Source organism: Panicum virgatum, chromosome 2N (genome assembly GCF_016808335.1).
Source record: "Panicum virgatum strain AP13 chromosome 2N, P.virgatum_v5, whole genome shotgun sequence".
Taxonomy (NCBI): Eukaryota; Viridiplantae; Streptophyta; class Magnoliopsida; order Poales; family Poaceae; genus Panicum; species Panicum virgatum.
Window position 1 is genome coordinate 35,074,379 of NC_053146.1, and position 23,668 is coordinate 35,098,046.

Sequence of the window (23,668 nt, forward strand, 5' to 3'; positions counted from 1 at the left end):
TTCGCAAATTATTTAAGAGCTTGTTTTAATTCATTTGAATCATGTATTGTTTTTCTATTGTTGGTGTTTAGAGATGGATAGAACTTGGATGTCCAAAGCACGAAGGACGGATGCATATTTCCGTGGAGAAGTTAATAAATTCTTTCAAGCTGCAGAAAATCATGCAAGAATTGAGAAGACACAGATAATACATTGCCCATGCAAAACCTGCAAAAATCTGAGAGCATTCAGCAACACAACTATAATTAGATCGCATGTGTTGATTAGTGATTTTGTAGACAACTATATGATTTGGAATAAACATGGTGAAGAAGAACAACCTCAGAGAGAGAATTCAATTGATGAAATAATGCAAGAGCCCGAGTTTAATATATTGTTTGATGCCTTTGATGATGCTGGCTGTGAGGATGAAGGTGTTGGTGGTGGTCATTTTGATGGTGTCGACGGGAGTCCCATCGATCTTGGCCATGATAATGATAGCGATGAACTTGATGATGGTGATCTTCTGAGCCAGTTGTTGCGTCACACTAAAGTGGAGCTGTTGGTTGGTAGTGCTAAGGGGTTAGAAAACTTCGAGACGGTGAAGAAATCAGCAGAGGAAAATATATATGAGCGGTCTAAAGGATGTCAAAACACTGGACCATTCTTCGTTTTGTACTTGAGCTGTTGACACTAAAGGCTAAGCACAGCTGGTCAGACAGTAGTTTCAATGATCTCCTAGCTATGTTGGCCTGGTTGCTTCCAAAGCCAAATAAAGTGCTCGCGAACACATATCGAGCAAAGAAGCTTGTCAGCCCATTCATAATGGGTGTGGAAAGAATTCATGCATGCCCGAATTATTGTATTTTGTATCGTGGGGATGCTTTCAAAGACTTGGACAAATGCCCTGTATGTTCTGCAAATAGGTACAAAAACAATGCTGGTTATTGTGGCGGCGATAATCAAGGTCCAGGAGACAGGAACAAAAGGAAGAGGAAGGGTGCAGCGAATAGTGTTGTAGAGGCACCAGATACTATTTTAGGCATCTCTGAGAAGTAGAGGCGAATTCCGGTGATGGTTATGTGGTACCTCCTGGTTGCCGACCGCCTAAGACGTTTCTTCTCCAACCCAAAGGATGCTGAGCTGATGCGCTGGTGGGATTCAGATAAGCGCAAGAAGGGCGATGGAAAGCTTCGACATCCAGCTGATGCTCGGCAGTGGAAGAAATTCGATGAGCAGTATTATCTGGAATTTGGAAAGGGCCCAAGGAACGTTAGGTTTGCGTTGAGTACGGACGGAATGAATCCGTTTGATGACAGGACTAGCACTCACAGCACTTGGCCGGTGATCTTGACGATGTACAACCTGCCTACATGGTTGTGCCAGAAGAGAAAATATCTCCTGTTGTCCATCCTTATACAAGGACCCAAGCATCCTGGCATCGATATTGATGTTTTCCTTAAGCCTCTGATGCAAGAGATGGAAACTCTTTCGAAGGAGGGTATCAATATGTTTGACGGCTTCACACGACAGACCTTTAATCTCAGAGCTATTATCTTCACCACCATCCATAATTACCAGGCTCTATTTGTCCTTTCGGGATAGGTCAAAGGTAGGACGGGATGCATGGTCTGCGTGGATGAGACCGTATCATCTTTTCTGGAAGGTTCTAGAAAGTTAGTTTACCTTGGCCACAGACGCTTCTTGGTGGAAGGACATCAATACCGAAGTAAGAAGTTCTACACATTCTTTGATGGCAAGGCTGAATTACATTCTGGTCCAGTAAAAAGAGACGGGCACTATATTTTTAGAATGGTGAGGACCATCCAGGTTAGCTATGGGAAGGTGACAAAAGATGGAAAGAAGAAAAATAGAGATAAGGCACCAATCGAAGGCGTACCATTCAAGAAACAGTCCATCTTCTACAAGTACTTGCCGTATTGGGGTAATTTTAAAGTCCGCCATGCAATCGATGGTATGCACCTGAAGAAGAATGTGTTTGGTAACACGATTGGGCTCCTTCTGGAGACATCAGCAAAGACAAAGGATACCTTAAAGTCACGTCAAGACCAAGTAGCCATGAAGATAAGGGAGGATCTTCACCCTATAGATAAAGGAAATGGAAGATATGAACTTCCCCCGGCTTCGTACAACTTGGCGCATGATGAGAAGAAGGCAATGTGCGAGAGCTTACGGGGGGTCAGAGTCCCAAGTTGTTTTTCATCCAACATAAAGAAACTAGTCTCCATGAAAGATCTATCGCTATGCGGCTATAACTGTCACGATTGTCATGTTTTGCTGACGGTATTCCTCCCTATTGCAATAAGAGCGATCAAGCCAGTATTCGTGAAGATGGTAATCACTCGGATGTGTTATTTCTTCAACAAAATTTCTCAAAAGGTGATCAATGAAGATGAATTGAATGATCTCCAAGAATTTATTGGGGAGGCTATGGCACAACTCGAGATGTGTTTCCCTCCCGGCTTTTTTGATATAACGGAGCACTTAATAATTCACATGGTCGACCAGATACGTGCATTTGGCCCACTTTACCTTCACGAAATGTGGACGTACGAGCGTTTCATGTCCATTCTAAACTGGTACGTACTAAATCGTGCTTACCCTGAGGGTCCCATGATCGAGAGATACAGTACTGAGGAAGTAATCAAGTGTTGCCTTGGTTACCTAAATGATAAAATATCCATTGGTTTGCCCGTTCCACGCTTTTTTGGGAGGTTGGAAGGGGTTGGGACAGTTGGGAGGAAAACATTTATTGACAAGGATTTTAAAGCAGTGCAACAATCACATTATAGCATCTTACAGCATCTCGCGATAATGACACATTTACTCAATGAACACTTGAGCATAATTCATGCCGAATCTAATGGCCTATCAGATGATTGGATCATGAGAGAGCACAAGCGTCGATTGACTGCATAGTTGAAGGACCTGGATCTACCAGATGGGGAGACCGTGGAAGAACAAATGATTAAAAGATTAGTAGCAGGCCCATCAAGCCAGGTCACGTCATGGCAAGGGTACGATATTAATGGATATTTATTTTATACTGCCGCAAAGGACAAGAAGACTGTATCCCAGAACAGTAGTGTCCGCATTGAAGCCTTGGATGAGAGAACAGACCAAAGTATTACTTACTATGGCATCATAGATGATATATGGGAAGTGCACTATGGTTTCAATATACAAATTCCGGTTTTTCGGTGTCGTTGGGTCAAACACCCTAGAGGTGTTGAGGTGGATGGCTATGGACTCACGATTGTTGACCTCAATAATGTTGGTTACAAAGATGACCCATGAGTACTTGATTCACAGGTCGCACAGGTTCTATATGTAGCTGACCCCACAAAGAAAGGAAAGCATGTTGTTGTCCCTGGAAAACAAGATATCATCGGGGTTGATGGTATCAACGATATGGAAGATTATAATCAGTTCAATGAAATGAACCTCTTCACAGACCTACCCCAAAAGATGAAGATTATAGAAGCAAGTTTAAGAAAAGATGACAAGCCATGGGCACGCAAGGATGGCGAATCGAGAATTGTAACCGGTTAAATCAGTAGTTATTTAAAATCGGATTGCATGTAATCATATTTTTCTCTTGTATTCTGAATACTAGACCTGTTAATGAACTATTTGTTGATGTATGTTTCTCCCTGATTTTTGAAAGAGTTTTGTTATTTTTGTCAAATTTAATACAACCTAGAAAAAGGACAATATTAATCTCAGAAACTCACACTTGCATAGCCTACATTACCTAGTGACAGAATACATGCATGAAAACTCGTAGCGAATACATGTTGCAAAAGTTCAATTGCATGCCTACTACATCATCTAAGGAATATTATTCCGAAGCAACAGGTACTGAACATAGTTAACATCACCAATCTTGTACCTCAGGGCATCGTCAATGAAAATCAATGCACGGATAAGACAGCAGTCCTTCCCTTGTATATGTGCTTTGCCATAGACGGTGAATATTGGTTCCGCGGTAGGATCTGGCATAGTTCGAAATTCATAAGAATTCTGGTAGAGCCCTTCCCTTGTATATGCTGGTCCGGACTCAGCCGAATAATAACCCAACTGCTCAACTGGTTGACATAAAATTTCTTCTAAGCTCATTGCCGTAAAAGTGTTACCAAATATATCCTGCAATAGAGATGGAATGCAAATATAATTAACTGCTTTGCGCAATCAAAGAAACTATCATAATTCTTGAAAATAACAAAATTCACTTACTATGTCATATAGATTTTCTCGTGAAAGAGTCTCACAGAGAGTAACAATATCTTGTTGATGCTATTGAAGTGCTTTGATTTTGAACCATGACAAATCTAGAATCAGATAACCATAATTTTGAAGTTCCAAAAGGAAGGCTTCTATGGCTCTTCTTTCATAAGTCATCTGAATTGGTGATTCTTTCCCACTGGCCACTATTTAAATTATGGTACCTACATCTTGTCTTGATGGTATCTCGAAAGAGATTGTCATTTTCTTGAATTGTTGGCGTTCTGTGGTTACCACCTGAAGAGGTGAACCACCTAGGCATTGTAGAACCTCAGTAAGCCATTTAAACAAATCGATACACTGCAGTAGAGGCAATGTAAATAAACATTAATAATTATTTTTATTACTGAGATCAAATATTGTGGATTATAGACAAAGAAATGATTCTTACTATGCCTAGAGCTGGATTGTTCATTTGAGAACATCGCCTTGGTCTAGTCCTGTTGACTCTGCTGAAAGTGATGCGAGGATTATGAGCTTGGGGCGGGTCATAATCCGGACGCGACATACCATGACCAAAGCCACCACTTGCCATATCGATACGCTGCTCAAACATGTGTATTTATTTACTAAATCACTCAATAAATTATATGTGCATCAATATATTTACATCAAAATATAAATCACTAACTAAATTATATGCATCAATATAACACGTACCTGGATCAATATATATGCATCAATATATACATATCAATATATAAATTACTAACTAAATTAATAAATCGCTAACTAAGTATACTTTCCATTTATAAATGGAAAGAATGAAAAAAACAAAATATAACACGCACCTGGAAGATGGCGGCTAGGGGCGCGCGCGGGGGGAGGTGGTGGCGTGGCGTGCGCGGGGGGAGGTGGCGGCGACGACGCACGGGGAGGTGGCGGCATCGAGATCTATTCTGGATGTGGCTAAGTGTGGCATTTTCGTGTATATATATGCTGACCATTTTCAAGGGCGGGTGGAGGAGTCACCCGCCCCTAGAAATACATTACTAGGGGCAGGTGACCCCATCACCCGCCCTTGCTAAAGCGTTTCTAGGGCGGGTGACACCACCACCCGTCCCTAGTAATAATTCTCTATTTTTTTCAAAAAATTCAATTAGTTCCTTAAAAATAGCAAAACAGATCAAAAAAACTTGAAAATTTAACCATATCATTGTTATGACCAGTAGAACACGAAAAAAATATGAAAGTTTTATTCCAGTGTACATTTTCCATGAGGATGTGAAAATCTCAAAGATTGGCTTGATGTTATAGTAGTGAGAGGCCTACAACGTGATTTATACACTACAAACTATAATATATTGTCAAAAGACTGTTCACATAATTTTTTGTTTTATTTGTGTCAATAATGCTAGGGTTAAATATTCATATTTTTTGGGTGAGATTTGCTACTCATTTGGACATAAAACTATTTTCAGAAAAAACTGAAAAAGATTTCCAGGGGCGGGTGGTAGCGTCACCCGCCCCTAGAAATCAAAAGCCTATATAATACAGTGGCGTCCCAGGACTTAGTTACTTTCGCGGAGTGAGCAAGGGGACGCTGCTAGGCGGCCAAAATTTGGACCCGAGCCCGCGCCGCCGCCACCGCCAACCCGCACCAGCGCCGCCGCCGCCGACCCGCACCAGCGCCGCCCCGGATCCCGTCCTCCGCGCCACCGCCGCCGCCCCGGATCCGGTCGTCCGCGCCGCCTCGGATCCCGTCCTCCGCGCTGCCCCCGCCCTAGATCCGGTCGTCCACGCCGCCGCCGACGCCTCGTCGCCGGTCGTCCGCGCTGCCTCCTCCTCGAGCCGCGCCGTCAAGCCCCGCCGCCTCCTCCTCGACCCGCGCCATCGAGCCCCGCCGCCTCCTCCTCGACCCGCGCCGTCGAGTCTGCGCCGCCTCCTCCTCCCTCCTCGCCGTCTAGTCCGCGCCACCTCAACCCATCATCAAGCCCGTCCGCGCCGCCTCGACCCGTCCTCAAGCCTGCGACGTCGAGCCCCGCCGCCCCCTGCGGTGTCCGTTTAGTTTTTTTTTCAATTTTTTCTTTTTTATTTCTGTATATGTTGATATATATCTCTTAGAATCTCTATAATAATTCCTATAGTTATTTATTAGTCTTAGAAATAATTTCTATATATGTTAATCCTAAAATTTCTATAAATAATTTTTATAGTTATTTATTAGTGTATGAAATAATTTATGTATATGTTGATCCTAGAATTTCTAGAAATAATTCTTATAGTTATTTATTTGTCTTAGAATTAATTTATGTATATGTGGATATATATCTCTTAGAATTTCTATAAATAATTTCTATAGCTATTTCTTAGTCTAAGAAATAATTTCTATATATGTTGATATATATATATCTCTTAGAATTTCTATATATAATTCCTATAGTTATTTATTAATGTATGAAATAATTTATGTATATGTTGATCCTAGAATTTCTAGAAATAATTCATATAGTTATTTATTTGTCTTAGAATTAATTTATGTATATGTGGATATATCTCTTAGAATTTCTATAAATAATTTCTATAGCTATTTCTTAGTCTAAGAAATAATTTCTGTATATGTTGATATATATCTCTTAGAATTTCTATAAATAATTTTTATAGTTATTTATTAGTGTATGAAATAATTTATGTATATGTTGATCCTAGAATTTTTAGAAATCATTCTTATAGTTATTTATTTGTCTTAGAATTAATATATGTATATGTGGATATATATATCTCTTAGAATTTCTATAAATAATTTCTATAGCTATTTCTATAAATAATTCTTATAGCTATTTATTAGTCTTAGAAATAATTTCTATATATGTTGATCCTAGAATTTGTATAAATAATTCTTATAGTTATTTATTAGTCTTAGAAATAATTTTTGTATATATAAATCCTCGCATGACACAACTCATTTAATGTCGCATTCCGTTCACATCTCCATCGTATGACACGACTAAACTCGTTTGGCCATCCTCGTTTAATGTAGAAGTTGTAAATGTCTGATCTGTCGCCATCTTCCCCGCCAAGGGAGGCGCCAATGACACAAGAGGAGGAAATGGAACAACTCGCCTCTCAGATGGACTGGGGCGACGACGCCAGAGTTCAGAGTGGGGTTGACGAAGTTGACCGGGATGGACAAGGGGCGTTCGTAGCAGGACAGTGGTTGGATCCCATAGATCCACATCCGATCCCTCCAAGAGAAAGGTTTTCGTTGTCGGATTTTGATCCAGATTACGTTCCGAGTCCAACGCGGGTAAGGACTTACAATCGAGCATTTATTGTATACTTTTAAGAAAGACGCATAATAAGTTGATGAATTCGAGTACGTTCCATATAGGATGCAGAGACAGGAAGAAATAGACGTCGTGGCCAACGTGCAAATGCAATAGAGGAAGAACTTGAAGGCAATGAAAGCTCTGGTCCGGAACCTCAAACAACTTCCTCTGGCAGCCAGAATAAAAGGAAACGGGGTCAGCGTGGAAGAAACAAATACCCCAAAGGCCAATGGGTGGTCAACGTAATTAGTGCTGCAGGTGAGCCCATAGAGCCTCCAGAGGTCTGCGCAAAGTTTAAGAATGCAATTGGTTCAATAATAAGGACAAAGATAGTTTTGGATCCAACGATCCCCGATTGGCCAACAGTTCCTGAGGGAAGGAAGGAGGCGATGTGGAAGATGTTGAGGCAAATATTTATTTTGCCAAGAGGAACTCAAGATAGGGTGAGGTATTATGCTAGGAAGATGCTGGGTGAGAGTTTCCGCAGGTGGAAGAGCGAACTCAACACTAAGTATGTCAAAACTGGCCGAACACCATTTGCGGATTACGGGGAAATCACTCAGGCACAATGGGAAGAGTTTGTTCGGCAAAAGAGCACCGAACAATATCTAGCGCTAAACAAGAAAAATACTGAGCAGGCAACGAGCAATGTACATAAAGTCCATCTTGGCCCGGGTGGATACCAAAGGAAGGCCGATCAATGGCGCCGTGAAAGAGAGGCTGCAATAGCCGCAGGGCAACCAGACCCTTTTGAAGGCCTTACTGAGCGTGCCATGTTCTGGCTTCAAGCCAAGAAGCCTAAGATAATGGAAGGCAAGCCACATTTTGACAAATCCGAGACTGAAGGACGTGCTTAGTACCGCCATTGGAACCAAAGAGCACAGAGGCCGCATCAGAGGCGTATCCTCAAAGTTTACCTTTAGGGATGGATTCGAGGAGGACCGCTCTACCTACAAGAGGCATGACCGCTACAAGAAAGAGATGATACAAGTGGCAGAGAAAGCAGCGGAATCAAAGTTTAAGGAAATGTTTGCACAACTAGCAGAGCAGCAATAAGGGCAAATATGGATGAATCCGTTGCAATTGGGGCAGCAGCAATCTGGCTAGATAGTGACGATGCCCCCTCCGGTATTGGCCCCAGCGAATACGGCCTGTGCTCAGAGCAGTGTTGCCTCAACCACAGCACAACCATATCCGGTTGATTGCATCACAAATACTACTCCATGCATGCTGCCCGTCCCGTGGATCCTGTGGCGGGTTTATTTGATGGAAAACCCGTCCCGCCCCTATATGCATGCGTGTGAGTGCAGGAGCTACTGAAAACAAGCTACGAGGACAACGAGATAGACATCCCTACTTCGGATGGGAAGACCATGCTTGGAGAGTGCATTGGCATCACCATTCTGTGGCACAAATGTGATATCGTGCTGCATGTTTCACCAGAAGGGCCGGCACATCACACTCGACCGGCTCCAGATTATGTACCGGCGGCCCCGTCACCACGACCTACAACATCGCTGCCACCGGCTGCAGCCTCGCCGCCACTGGTTCCAGCATCGCCGCCACCGGTTGCAGCCACGTCACCACCGGCTCCAAGATCGCCGCCACCGGCTCTAGCCTCGCCGCCCCCAGCAGCTCAAGCTTCACCGTCACCAGCAGCTGCACCTTCACCGGCCCCAGCACCTCAAGCATCACCACCACGAGCGCACACGGCACTGGATCACCAACCACAACAACAACAACAACAACAAATACTTGGGTTCCCTGTCCATCGAGTTATACGGTCATACCAGAAGGAGGACTCAGATATTGTAAATAAATGGCATGCCGCAAACACCAAGCAAAAGTTAAAGGAAAAGTCAACGGATAAGGCACGGGAAAAGTCAAAAAAATGTTTCAGATTCTAGTGCCACCAGACGATCGGGCATTTCCGAGCCCCACACTGACCACGACTTCATTAGAAAAATCGGGGTCGATGACATAGCAGATTTACCGGATTGCCCGAAAAAATTCGAGTATGGTAAAGATTTTCTACCTCATTCTTTGTTGCAAGACTGTCCAGGTTTTATGAAAAGGATGCACACTTGGTACAGAAGGGCATGTAGACTTCACATCACAAGCCTTTGGGCCAGGTACCCTCCGGAAGTTTTCGGATTACGAGCTGTGGGTATCACTGATATCATGTTCGATTTTCAAGACATCCAAGAAATGTTCCGCCTCAAAGAAACTAACGTAGAAATGATCAGACTCTGGTGCATGTAAGTGTCGCATCCAAATTCATATCTTATATGCAATGGTCTATACTTATATATGCATACATATCTAATTAGTTGAGATATTTCGTTCTACAGGGTGATGCAATGACAAGCGGATAAGGCAGGTAGGAAGGTTGCGTTCCTTGACCCGTTAGCTATTGCTGAGAAGCACCATAAAGGGCCAATGTTTTGGGACGATGACCACGATGAATTCAAAAACTGTAAATCGCGCAAGGAAATTAATGAAGTATGGAAGCAGGAACATAGAAAAATCATTTCGATAGTTGCTATGTACATATTGCATCAGTTTCAAGAGTGGCAAGACAGGGATGTCATATGGGCACCATATAACTTTCGGTAAGTGTAGTCTCAATGATTTGGTATAACATGCACTTCCTTCGAATATCTGACTAAGAAATCATATATGATATTTTTGCAGAAATCATTGGATTGTATTTATGATCAAGCCAAAGAAAGGACGTATTCTAGTATTAGACTCCACTGATTTCGATCCGGATACTTATAAGGAATTCGAGGGCAACCTCAACATGTTAGCAAAATCGTTATCCTATACTTCGACTTCATGCTGAATCTTGCATATTTATATAACTACTTATTTCTTTTCTTTTTCTTAAAAAACAGGTCTTACAGGCACTACGTGTCCAAAGAAGGAGAACACCCCCCCCATAAGGAAAAAAATGGCGATACGTACACACTATCCGTGCCACAAGCAACCTGCCGGTTCCGTGTACTGTGGATACTATGTGTGCGAGCACGTGAGGGAGTTTGGGAGGTACACAAAAGATCCCGAACCGGTAAGCATCTACTCTTTGCTAGGATAGATGAATAACTGCATATTATAAGTGTTTGCATCTAACACTTGGCTTAATTTTGGAATGGATTTCTTATTTTCAGGATCAACGGCCACTCCACAATGGTCCACTCCATGAGAAACAACTTTTTTTTATAGTCGACAATTTATGTCACTTCATTTTGCATGAAGTGGTTCATATAGATGGGGAATTTGTTCACCCTGAGCATGAATTATCAACCGACCCAAAATTTGCAAGCCTCCGTCAGTGGGACAATCAGGCACTTCGAGCCAGCAATGGTAGCGTTAGTCAATGTAAATAAAGTCTGTACTCTAATGATGCACTTTCATGATGTTTGTACTCTAATGATATGCACTTCGGGAGACAGGAACGGATCACGCGCCCGTCCCTGAAGATGCCATTCTACCCGCCCCTATAAACGTTTTCTGCGGTAGTGTCTCCTTGCTCGCATCGAGGACCTCGCAGGCGAACTCGGCATCACATATTTGCGCCAGATTCCCTAATCTCCATGCCATCCTAACCTTCTTGGCCCCTGGATATCGAGAGACTGCGGCCCAACACCATCTTCGTGGGATCGTACCTTGGCCGCCGAGCATCCAAGTTGACTCTCAATCATGAACTCGCGATTCCGGCTCCGCGGCATTAGTGGTTCCGGCCCTAAGGTCCTCAAGGATGGCTTGATTGGCTTCTCATGCTTGTTGCGCCGGTCGCCAATGCCGTGTGGTTGTGCAGGAGCGAGGAGGAAGAGCCTCTTTAGGCGAGGAGGCATCGCCGCGGTGATGACCCAGCGGCGGGATGCCGCGAGGCGGAGCATGGTCGGGCAGCGGGTAGGGCGCGAGGCCTCGGCCGGCCATGTTGGACTAGCTGGCGAGGAAGAGCAGTTGGGTGAGGAGGCGGCGAGAAATTTTGATATTTGACATTGAATACGCGGGCATTACTTGTTTTGACATTAAATTCATATGCCTTTCAAAATATGACACTGAGCATGTGAATTCTTTCAAAACAAGAGATTTCGGCCTCTTTTCTTGATTTCATAAATTTCTTTATTATTTTCATTTTACATAGCATCTGAAGTGCCTATTTACCCCTTTCCCAATCGGTTCGATTGGATCGAATCGATCAGTCATGTCTCCCGTTGCCCTCTCTTTCTGTCGGTCTCCTCTCTCGGGAGTGGCGCAGAAACGGAGTTGCCGAATCAGAGCGCGACCGGACATTGCGGCTCCAGGTTGGATCGGGAGCACCGCCGCCCGCCGCTGCTCCTAGGCTGCAGGAGCGCCATCGGGACCTGCGAGGACCTCTCACTCTACTGCAAGACGGGCCTCCTCCCAGCCGCAGCCGCCGGCATCAGGCGCAGCGATCAGGCGGCCTCCGTCATTGCTGTGCTATTCGCGGTGCTCCTCTCCTCTCCCCGCGCCGCTCGGCTCATCTCACCTCGATGTTGTCATCCCCGACGAGCTCGGACTGTCCGCGGCGGTCCGCACCGCCATTGAGGGCTGGATTGCTTCCCGTCGTCTGCTCGGCCGTGCTCGGTCTTCCAATCTGAGGCCAAAGCAATGGCTCCCAGCATCATTCTTAGGCTGACCTCACCAGCCTGCGGTGGCGTTCCGCGAGAGGCGTCCAGCGGGCGACGTGGCGGGCGACGTGGCGGGGGCTGCGGAGCCGGGGCCGGGCCACGTGTGCCGTGGCGTCGCGTGGGGGGCGGCTGGAGGGATGCTAGTGAGGTCAGCCTTAGACCAGTTCAAGTGCCATGGGAGCTTTGCTTGGGGCATGTGAGCAGTGAGCTTGCATCTAGAACAGTGAACGCATCGATGGACGCAATCAATGAATTTGCCAACAGCGAAGTGTAGCGTCGTCGTCGCCCCGTGACATTCTTAGGACGAGCGATGCAGGGGACATGGTGGGCATGAGGGTGGGCAGCTGGATGCGACGCAGATGCCGGCGCAATCAAGCTCGTCCGCGGTGCTAGCGGCAGCCAGCGCTCCAGGATCGAGAGAGGAGAGACCGACATAGAAGAACACGGGAGAGAGACGTAGGGGGATGGATCGATGGGATCCAGACCCGAATGGCTCAAGGGCAAAATAGGCAGTTTAGGTGCTATGTAAAAGAAAAACAAAAAAATATCGCGAAATCGAAAAATGGAGGCGAAATCCTTGTTTCGAAAGAATTCACATGTCCAGGAGGCGAAATCCCTTGTTTCGAAAGAATTCGCATGTCCAGTGTTATATTTTGAAAGGCTTGCGAATTTAATGCCAAAACAAGTGAGGCGCGCGTATTCGATTTCAAATATCGAAATTTCTCGGAGGTGGCGCGTGATGACCCAACAGCGGGTGTAGCCGGAAAGGTGCGGGTGTGGGCGATATAGCTGCTGCATCAGGTGAGAAAAAGAATTTGTTATGAACAGAAATATCTCTAAATATTTAATTTTTATGAATCTACATTTATCCTGAAAAATTCTGTTTATGTCCATATGTTTTTCTATATTTATCCTGTATTTTGAAATATATGGAAATAGGATATATAGAAAAATTCGGAAACAGAACAGAAAATGGGATGAATGTATCCGGGAGCAGAATGGTAAAAGGAAGATGTATCCCACCCGTATTTATAAGATCATGTTTTTAACCGGAATAATCCCGTTTACAACTTATAAGAGATGGGCTCGATGATAAAAAAAAACCTCTTAGCCTAACAGCACGACGACGGCTTGCCCTCCGCTCCTCAGGAACCAAAATAATATACACATGGTAGCATGGTAGGTGTTATCCTATCCATTGGTTTGTGTATTGTTGACGTATCGAGATATTAGCCATATGTCAGAATGTACAGATATATATCTCATCATGTATTTGTACAATGGATCCCATGTATATGTACAGAACCTAATAATATGTACTCCCTCCGTTCCAAATTATAAGTCATTCCAAGAATTTTGGAGAGTCAAACCATCTGAAAGTTTGACCAAAATTATAGAGAGAAATATAAAGATTTATGGCATCAAATATGTGCACTATGAAAATATAGCTAATGAAGAATCTAATGATACTTAATTGATATCATAAATATTATTATCTTGTCATATAAATTTGGTCAAACTTTAAAAACTTTAACTCCTTAAGATTCTTGGAATGACTTATAATTTGGAACGGAGCGAGTACCATCCTCCCTCTCCTCGTTGAGCACCTTCCTTTCTCTCTCCTACTAACTCTATCTGCCGCTCTCTTTCTCTCTCCACCCAAATCCTGCGGTGGCGTGCGCCCCCCCCCCCCCCCCCCCGGTTAGATGTGGTAGCGGCGTGCGACCCTCCGACCAGATCCGGCGACGGAGTGCGACTCCACGCTTAGGTCCACGCTCAGATCCAGCAGCGGCGTGCGACTTCACGCACAGTTCCACACTCAGATCCAACGGCGGCATGCAACTCCAAGCCCAGGTCTGGCGGCATGCCGTCCCAGATGAGGTTCAGCAGGGGGATCACCAGAATCGGAATAGATCCGGCGATACTGGGCAAGATTAGGCCGGGGGATGCTGGTGGATGCGCTGGACGCCATCGGCTCGTTGGTCTCTTCTTCCTTGTCCGCGACGCTGTTCCCGCTCAAGTGGCAGCTCATCAGGGACCGGCTCAACTGGCTCCACGCCGGCCTCGCCGACATCTCCGCCATAGGTGCCGATGAAGAGAACACCGAGAGGAGGTCCGACACGTTCGTGGGCCTCCTGCGGGACATCACGGTGACCGCCAGAGAGGCGCTGGAGCTAGTACCGTGGAGCCGGGGCCGGCACTACGGCGGCGGCAAGCTGCGGCTGCGCAGCGACCCTGACCTCCTGGCCGCCGTGCTAGACACGCACGTGGCGCGGCTGGACGAGGTGTACGCATCGGGGGCGCTCACACGGGCGTGGGCGCTGGTGGTGTCGCGGCCTGGCGCCGAGGCCACCCGCGATGACGTGCGGTTGTACGTGCGCGACCTCTTCGCCAGACTCTGGGTTGGCGGCGCCGAGATGCAGAGGGAGGTCGCGGCCGCCCTCGACGAGGTGCTGCGCGACGATGAGAAGTGCGTGCACGTCGTTGCCTCCGACGTCCCAACGGCGTCGGTGTCCTCGTCGTGCTGCTCGAGTGCCCCGACGCGTGCATCCAGGAGGCCCTGGAGCCGGTCTCAGTGATCGCCGGGTCTGACGCGCACAAGGGAGACCTGGTCGTCCGCGGCGGCATCGCGCTAGTGGTTCGGGTCCTCAACGCGTGTCCCAGCAGCGCGGAGCCAAGGAGCGCATGGCACAGGTGCTCTGCAGGCTCACCGAGAACTAGGACAACGCCTGGGCCGTCGCCGCGCACGGTGGTGTCACGGTGCTGCTCAACGTGTGCACGGACCACAGCGCGAGCGGTGGCGAGCTCGTGTGCGTTGCGTGCCGGGTGCTGCGGAGCCTCGCAGCCGTCGACGAGATCACGAAGTACATGGTGGCCGATGTCGGGCTATGCTGGCGCTCGTGTCGCTCTCGCAGGGCGCCGAGCCGCCGACACAGATGGCGCGGCGCGAATCCAAACGATGGAGCTCCTCGCGACCAACACCATGGGGACGGCTCCGCCATTTGTCTTGTAATTTGCTCTCATCAAACTTTTTGTGCATCTTGTTTTGTATGTTCAGGGTTGTCATCAAACTTTCCATCGTAGTACGTTGGCACGAAGCAAAGCACTACTACATAAAACATTTGTAGGAGCCGGTAAAACAGTATTTTAGGGGCAGATATCGCACCCGCCTCTACTTTTCGCAGCTAAAAATAGTTGTTTGCAGGGCAGGTACGTTATCCGCCTCTAAAAATCTATTTTTAGGGAATTACCAATCCATAAAAATGAATTTGTAGAGGTGGGTGAGGAGATCATCCGCCCCTAGAAATTGTTTTAAAAAGACCAAAAAAAAGTCTGCCTCCACGGCTGCGGGTCGCCGAGCCTCACGCCGCCGCCTCCTGAGCGCCGTCGCGCCTCAAGTTGCCGCCTCTCGAGGAAAGGTTGCGTCACCGGGTCGGGTCGATTCGGCTACCACGGCCACCCACAGCTCCATTGCCTTGGTGAGGACGGAGGAGGGGTCGAGGTCGACGAAGGGCGTGGTGGAGCCCAACGACGACAGCTTGGCGAACCATTAATCTCACTAGAAACCTGGCGCGGCTTTGCCACGCCCTCGGTGTGGCTTAGCTAGTGTTATGCGGTGGTAAAATATTAAATATCATAGTACATATTACATATGCCATAGGGCAAACAACTGTTGTTTCAAAGACATGATCACAATAGCTTGGGGAACCCAGTTAGTGGGCCCTCGGCCCCAGACACACTGATTTTTAAAATAGTTTCTTAGAAGTCGGAACTCTCTGATGATGGATTGAAAGCCACCTGATCACCACAATCCAAGTTGTGTCCAGAGTGCTCAGGGCCAACTCCCATCAAGCTAGTCAAGATAGTATTGGTAATGAGATACCATAGTTGTGATTCCTAGTGAACATCAACAAGCGGATCCAAGATTATCAACAAAGTGACATATCAGTCTGACCTGTAAACAGGAATAGCGTCTCTGCCATAGTACTCATTGCAATCATGAGAGTAGCTCTGACTGGGGCTCAATTCATGGTTGTAGCAAAGCCCCCAAGCCATTGCACCACCATGTGATTCACTATATCCATCTGATAGAAGACAGTTACAGTACTTATCAGAAGCTACTTGGCAAAAAATCAAATTAATGTGCAGAATATTCCAAATTAGGCGTCGTGGCTATCTCTTTCTGAGATTTATGGAATCGGGTGATAGATTGCTGGGTATCAGGAAACTGTTCGGAGGGAAGTTTCTATAGCTAATGATAAATTTCTATAGCTAATATGATGATTTGGGAAACTCTGTTAGCTTAAGAATAATTAGAGACAATTTCAGATAAGATATGGTACCACTTAAATTATTTTTTTTTCAATTAAATGACAGCCGAATAAGATCTTGTGGAGATTTATATGACTGAATGGGCAATAGAACAAACCTAGCAAAGCAAAAAATGTGTGTTGTATTGACATTTCATCAAATAGTAAATAAGCATGGAAGCAGATGAGGAGTTTGGCACTTCAATCAATATGGGTTGATTACATAGATGAAATGAAATTTAGCTAACATATAAGTACTACTTGCAGAATGGGGTTCACTACAGCAATTTCAGCATACAGTTTTCTATACTAGATAGCATTTTGGATCATAGTTTGGGGAAGCAGAAGCAATATGGTTTAGAAAGGCATACCTGTTACAGGAAGCTGGGATCACTTCGGATCTCGGTAAGTGGCCGGCGGAGAGGCGTGAACGAGGCGGTCGCCGGTCGGCACAACAATGTGAAGGTTGGCGTCGCCCGTCCGTCGACGAAGACGGCGGGGTTGGCGTGGCCGTCGGCTGCGTCACCTGCGATGAGATCAAACGTCTGGGCCCTCGTGTTTCTCTTTGTATTATATACCAGATCGAGCGTATGGGGAAGGAACTTCTGTGTGAATTCAAGAAGTTGTGCGTTGGATGTGCGGTCTTGTGGAAGGCGAAGTGTATCTGAGATTTGTGGAAGAACTGCGGTGGAAAAGGATACCGGAGCAACGGAAGATATTTAGCTTGTGTTCCGGCTTGCCGTCGGCACGGCTCCTCCTCCGCTCGGGAAGTTTCTAGCGATTCAGAAGAGGAAGCGTCGCGAATTTCCTTGCTGGAGTACTAAGCACGTTCAGGAAGATTCTTGTCTCCAATACGTGCGTTCAGGAAGCTAACCTATATACGCTTGCTTTTCTCCAGCCGTTGCTTGAGAATCCAATGGACCAAAATTGTTGTAGACGTGGCGCTACATGGGATCGATTTTCACCCAAGTGCAGGGTCAAGTTTCGTCTATTAAAGATTCGCGGGCCGTGGAGACGGCGAACCTGGAGCGGCCGCGGAGGGGCTTCCTGGTCAGGCCGTGCCTCGCCAGGCCGCCGGACCCGGCCGTCGCGCCCGGCCGCGGGCCTGTGTCGCTCCTGTTCGCCGGAGATGTGCCGGTCTCGACGGCCTCTGCTGGATTCCGGTACCTAGCACACCAAGTGATAAACGCCCGTTAACAAAACAAGCTAGTACGCCGCACCACTCCTGGCCATCGGAGCGAGGCCGCCGCGCTGCTCCTGGCCGCCCGAGATGCGTCGCCGTAGCTGCGCCTCACTAGGCCGCCGGATCTGCGAACCGGCGCCGCGCCTGGCTGCTGGAGAGAGAGGCAGATAGTCTGAGAAGAGAGAGAGAGAGTTGAGGATAAGATGGATGGATGGATACGAGTAGGGAGGAAAATGATCGAAAACAGTCGATAGCGGTGTTACAATACGGAATACGGAAAATGAAAAAGCGGTCGGATCGGAATTTTCCTATATTTATGAAATTAATAAAATCAAATACAGTAAAATACAACTCTAAAATTAATTGTAAATGATAACTTTTATGTTTTCCAAAAAACAGGAACGGTCGGGAATGGTATCACAATATGGAATACGATGTCGGTCGGTACGGGAATTTTCTGTCCCACTTGCATCCCTAGATACCAGAGGAAGATATGAGAAGATATAAAGAATAGAGGGGTGTTTGCATCCCGCTCACTGGATTCAAAATTGAAAATAGTCTATATCACCCCTTCACCTATGGGGGTTGGATTACATAACCCTCAACCTATGAAACGGTCTATATCACCCCCTGAACTTTTCAACACCGGTCAAATTACCCCCTAAAGTAATTTTAGAAAATTATAAAATGAAAATCGAATTGTGCTGGATTCCAAATAAATAGATCTACACAGTGAACATATAATATGATATGCTTTATTATATTTTTTGTTGTAGCTTTAGATATATGATTTTCTTCATAGTTGTAAAAAATATACTAAAGCATAGCATATTATATATTCACTGTGTAGATCTACTCATTTGGAGTCCAACACAATTGGATTATTCATTTTATGATTTTTCTGTGATTTACTATGATTTTTCAAAACTACTTTAGGAGGTAATTTGACAGGTTTTGGAAAGTTCAGAGGTGATATAAACCGTTTCATAGGTTGGGGGTTATGTAGTCCACCCCCATAGGTGAGGGGGTGATATATATTTTTTCCATTCAAAATTTGTAGGGGCGGGTAAGGTGGTGATCCGCCCCTACAAATGAGATTTTTTGGAGCGGGTGAGGGGATGACCTGTCCCTAAAAATATATTTTTAGGTGCGGATCGTTTCCTACAGAGATCTCACTCTATTTGTAGCAACAGATCTGTTGACACCTTTTTTTAGGGCCAGCACACGAACGCGCTAGATCGCGCAGCGCGAGGAGAAGCTCCTTGCAGCACCTCCTGCGAAGATCCGTCGAACGCTCGCCTGGGAGGGACCTGTCAGGACATGCACACAACGGTTTGCCCTTGGCCCGGCAGGCCAGCTAGGGCGCCCCCCACGCCATAGAGACGAGAGACGAACAGCACCTAGGGTTGGAAAATATTAGGGCAAAAAGAGTAAAAAGATAAAAGTGTTTGATAGATTCGACTGAATACCCACAATCGGTCGTGGCCCTTTATATTTATAGGGAGGGGAAATATTACCCTATTAGGAGTCTAATTCTATAAAAATCCCGCATCAAAATACAACTCCAAACTCGGACTGTGCAGTTTGGACCGGTCTACCGGACCGGTCCGACCGGTCCAACCCTGTGTCAAGTCTTCCAGAAACCATAACTCTCTCATCTGAACTCTAAATTGTGCGTTCTATATATGCATTTCGATCATCTCGATGAGAGCTACGCAATGGTAAAGTCCAATTTGCATTTTGACAAAGTCACCTTGACCGGTCAGGCCGATTTGTGCATACCGGTCTGGCCGGTCTGCACAGTCTGCCAAATTTGATCGTCAACATATGCCCCCTATTTTTTGGTGATGCTTGCATGCCAAAAAATAATTTTTTGGATCAAAATTGTCTAAGAACGATGATAAACATGCATCGGCCATATTTTGTTCTAACGGCGATAAACCTTATCGGCCATACCTTGCTTCTTTTTCAAGCTGATGACGAAACAACTTGCTTAGGCCTTCATACCTGCTTCATGGTCGCCAACCTTGCTGGTACAACCTCCGCTTGTTGTTCCATAGACTCTTTCTTGCGCATTCGTTGCAACCTCCTCTTTTGGGTGTGAGATAAGTCTGAGGGACACCACCTTGGCTGTGTATACTTAGAACCTTGTTGGCACATGCACCGATCTTGGCCAAATTACCATTAGCAGTAATCGGTCATTGTGATGAACCATACTTTGAATATGAAATGGGATATTGTGTACCATATGGTTGCATTGCATCATGGGATATTGTATACCATATGGTTGCATGTGCATCATGTTATAATTGTAAGGCAAATAATAATCAAAATGTGACCTAAACCAAGGCATAAATGGTCCAGCGGAAGTATATGATGCAACATTATGAATACCTAGTCGCTGAGGAAGATCTGATTGCTCTTGATGTTTTGGCAATGACTTCGCCATGTCATTTCTATTTGACCTATTCTTCTATTTATGAGAAAGTTCTCTATCTTCATATTTGGCCAGGAGTTCTTCAAAACTCAGCCTTCCCTTCTTCTTATTTCTGGGATTTTCTGTAAAATCCCTAAAGGAACCGGTCAGACTAGTTTCAAGACCGGTCAGACCGGTCGTTGTAGACCTGGTGCCTTTCTTTTGTTCTTGCCCCTGAGCCGAACTTGTTTCCTGTTCAGCTATATTATTTGAAACATGTTCAACATTAGGGGCAATTTGATCAATGGAACCAACTGAAATTTCATCAATGTTCGGCTTTTCCATATCTTGTGTCAAATATGAGTTTTTTACTTAATCTCCCAGCTTTCTTGACACGATAGACTTGTTTAGTCACCTTGTACTTCTTTCTCTGTATGGACCGATTTTCTTTATCAAAACGGTCACTATGCATAGGTGGTGGCTCATGAAATACCGGCTCCCTATAGGTGATACAATCTCGATACCAATATCTAGGAAGCGACGGCATATATGCATTATAAAACCATGGTGGACAAGAATAAGGCATACTGAAATAAGTTCCCCATGGCATATGTAAAGATGATCCATATGATGGAAACGGCATTGACATGTGAGGATTACTCAATTACCGATTCTGATCAGAGAATTTCTGTTTTGGAACAAATTTGGCTTGCTTGGAATTTTTAGACCGACTAGCATCTTTATTTTGTTTTTTGGATTTAGCCGGAAGCTCTCCAAGAACGGGCTTCGGCTTTTCCTTCTAATGCTTTCTACGGCTTTTGGCTTCAACAATTTTCCAAACGCCAATCTCTGGTTTTTTGGGTTCAACCATCTTAGGTTTTGCTTTGTTCTGCAAAACTCCAGATGAGCCGGTGAGACCGGTCTTAAGATCGGTCAGACCGGTCGCGGTGTAATCAAAACCTTTGTCTTTGTTTTGTTGCCCCCCGAGCGTTGAAGAACTAGATACAATCTCTATGTTCTCACTATGGGGTTTCAGGTTAACAACTTCGGCTTGAAACGACCGAATTGTATCTTGACCAGCAACATCACAATTTGGTAAATCTTTGCAAGGATTATTTGTCGACTTCTCAACAACCGACTTTTCAGGAATAGAAATTGGATCTACACTCTTCTTTTTATTAATCAGCTCATCCGCAAAACTAAGCAAATCAGTTATGAACCTAGCCGTGGACTTACAGTGCTTTGGTAGATCGAACATCCTATGCTCATTGATGGCAAACATCTTCATTATGATGACGCCTTGCTCCGTTACCCGATAACACTGAGTATGCATATTTATGTCGATGCCCTTGCATAGGTCTTCAGGTAATCCTTCAAGTGCTATCATGTTGCTGTAGTATGAAAGATCGGGCATGATAGCCAAATTCTCTTCCCCAGCGGAGTCGCCAAAAATATGTTGATGCCTTTTTTAGGGCCAACACACGAATGCGCTAGATCGCGCGGCACGAGGAAAAGCTCCTTGCAGCACCTCATGCGAAGATCCGTCGAACGCTCGCTCGGGAGGGACCCCATCAGAGCATGCGCACAGCGGTTTGCCCTAGGCTCGGCAGGCTAGCTAGGGCGCCCCCTCATGTCATAGAGATGAGAGACGAACAACACATAGGGTTGGAAAAGACTATGGAAAAACAAGTAAAAAAGATAAAATTGTTTGATAGATTCGATTAGATACCCTCAATCGGCCGGGGCCCTTTATATTTATAGGGAGGGAAAGTCTTACCCCATTAGGAGTTTAATCCTATACAAATCTCGTGTCCAAATACAACTCCAAACTCGGACTGTGCAGTTTGGACCGGTCTGACCGGTCTACCGGACCGGTCAGACCGGTCCGACCCTGTGTCAAGTCTTCCAGAAGCCATAACTCTCTCATCCGAACTCCAAATTGGGCGTTCTACATATGCATTTCAATCGTCTCAATGAGAGCTACGTAATGGTGAAGTCCAATTTGCATTTTGACAAAGTCATCTTGACCTGTTTGTGCATACCGGTCTAACCGGTCTGCACAGTCTGCCAATTTTGGTCGTCAACAGGATCATATTTTGATCCACTCTTAAAAAAATATTGAGGTGTTTCTGCAAATCGTTTTTGTAGTAGTGAAGGTAGAGCTACGTCGTTTTTGTAGTAGTGAAGGTGGAGCTACGTCACGGTGGCCTTCCGCGACCGCGACCTTGCCTTCCCCAAGCGAGTTTTGCCGCTGCGCCATGGAGAATGTGCTGGAAAGGGAGGTGTAGCAGATGCATGGGAGGCAAGGCAGGCATGGCCGTTCCACTTGATGGGGATAGGGGATGGTGACGATCGGCAGCGGCTGCTTCGTGCTCAGGTGGGAGCAGCAGCATCAACCAACGTCACCGGCATTCGGCTGCTTCGGCCTCCTCGCCGCCGCTGGTAGGCCTGCCCGCTAAGATGCAAGAGCTTATATTCGTGTCTAGCTAAGCGATATTAAGAATCTACTTTTATTCTTTTTCCTATTTCTCTGTACCCACTTTTTTCTTCCTAAAAATGACAATGAATCTTGAGCATAAAGCTAATATGTTCAGTTGAGCAAGCTGGTACATGAAACTTTTTTTTTATTTCTCTTGATATTGCTTTTTCATGAGCAAGATCTATGTTCATGTGTTCTTGATACGATGTACCACAGTGTACAAAGAGGAGTACCTTGTGGTACCATATTTGATTAGTGTGTTTATAATTTACTTTTATGTACATGGTATTTTATTACGCAAGACAGCATACCACGTTGTACATATGAGTGTTCTGCCTAATCTGATTAGTGTGCTTATGATTTGATTTTAGGTTTCTTTTATTTTATAGTACTGTACAAGACAGAAGATGTCTATGGATAAATATTATTTTATTTTATTAGTGTGTGGTTGTGGTGAATGTTTGAAATTTCAAATTTGCTGTGTTTTTATTCTGATTTATAATAAGCTGTACATCAACTACTTTTGATAGATTAGTTGTACATTAAATTTTCTAGCATACATGGGTTAAAAAAAAGTATTCCAGTTGATACATGAAAATTTTCCTTTTATTTCTCTTGATATTGTTTTTCATGAGCAAGATGTGTGTTCATGGGTTCTTCATATGTAGTACCGCTGTGTATATCAAAATGGTACTTTGGTCTATGTTTAAATAAATAGGTCATCATTCAAATTAAAGATCTGGTACCTTAGTTTATATTTAAATAGTTGGGTCATCAGCCAAATTAAAATATAAGGAGGTGGTCATGTGTGTAACGGTAACTTTTTAAATGAGTGGTACAAAGTCGGTCAGCTTTTCACGTGGCTCAAAGTAACTTTATGTACTCATCCGTCAGCTCGAGATTCCCTCCGTGTCAGCAAAGATGCATATACAGCACAGGAAAAAATAAAATGCAACTTGTATACACCATGTGGAACATGATCTCACACATTTGGCTTCACGATGGACGACTAGGATAAGATCTATCGCAGTACACGGTGTACCAATCATTTTGCGACTCCTCACTA

The 23,668-nt window shown here is 45.2% G+C and overlaps 1 long non-coding RNA gene and 1 pseudogene across 4 annotated transcripts; one reads left to right on the top strand and one right to left on the bottom strand.

Moving 5' to 3' along the window:
• Positions 1-14,160: 14,160 nt before the first annotated feature.
• On the top strand, positions 14,161-15,298 carry LOC120662548 (annotated as a pseudogene).
• A 520-nt stretch (positions 15,299-15,818) lies between these two features.
• LOC120660261 lies at positions 15,819-17,935 on the bottom strand. 4 transcript variants are annotated; one of them, XR_005669484.1, is made up of 4 exons: positions 17,399-17,935; positions 17,226-17,298; positions 16,896-17,129; positions 15,819-16,299 (listed from the first exon to the last, which is right to left on the bottom strand). It is a non-coding gene; the product is annotated as an uncharacterized LOC120660261 (long non-coding RNA). The 4 variants fall into 4 exon arrangements; XR_005669486.1 differs by having other exon boundaries at positions 15,819-16,067; positions 16,170-16,299; positions 17,226-17,933; XR_005669485.1 differs by having other exon boundaries at positions 16,896-17,050; positions 17,226-17,935.
• Positions 17,936-23,668: the final 5,733 nt, after the last annotated feature.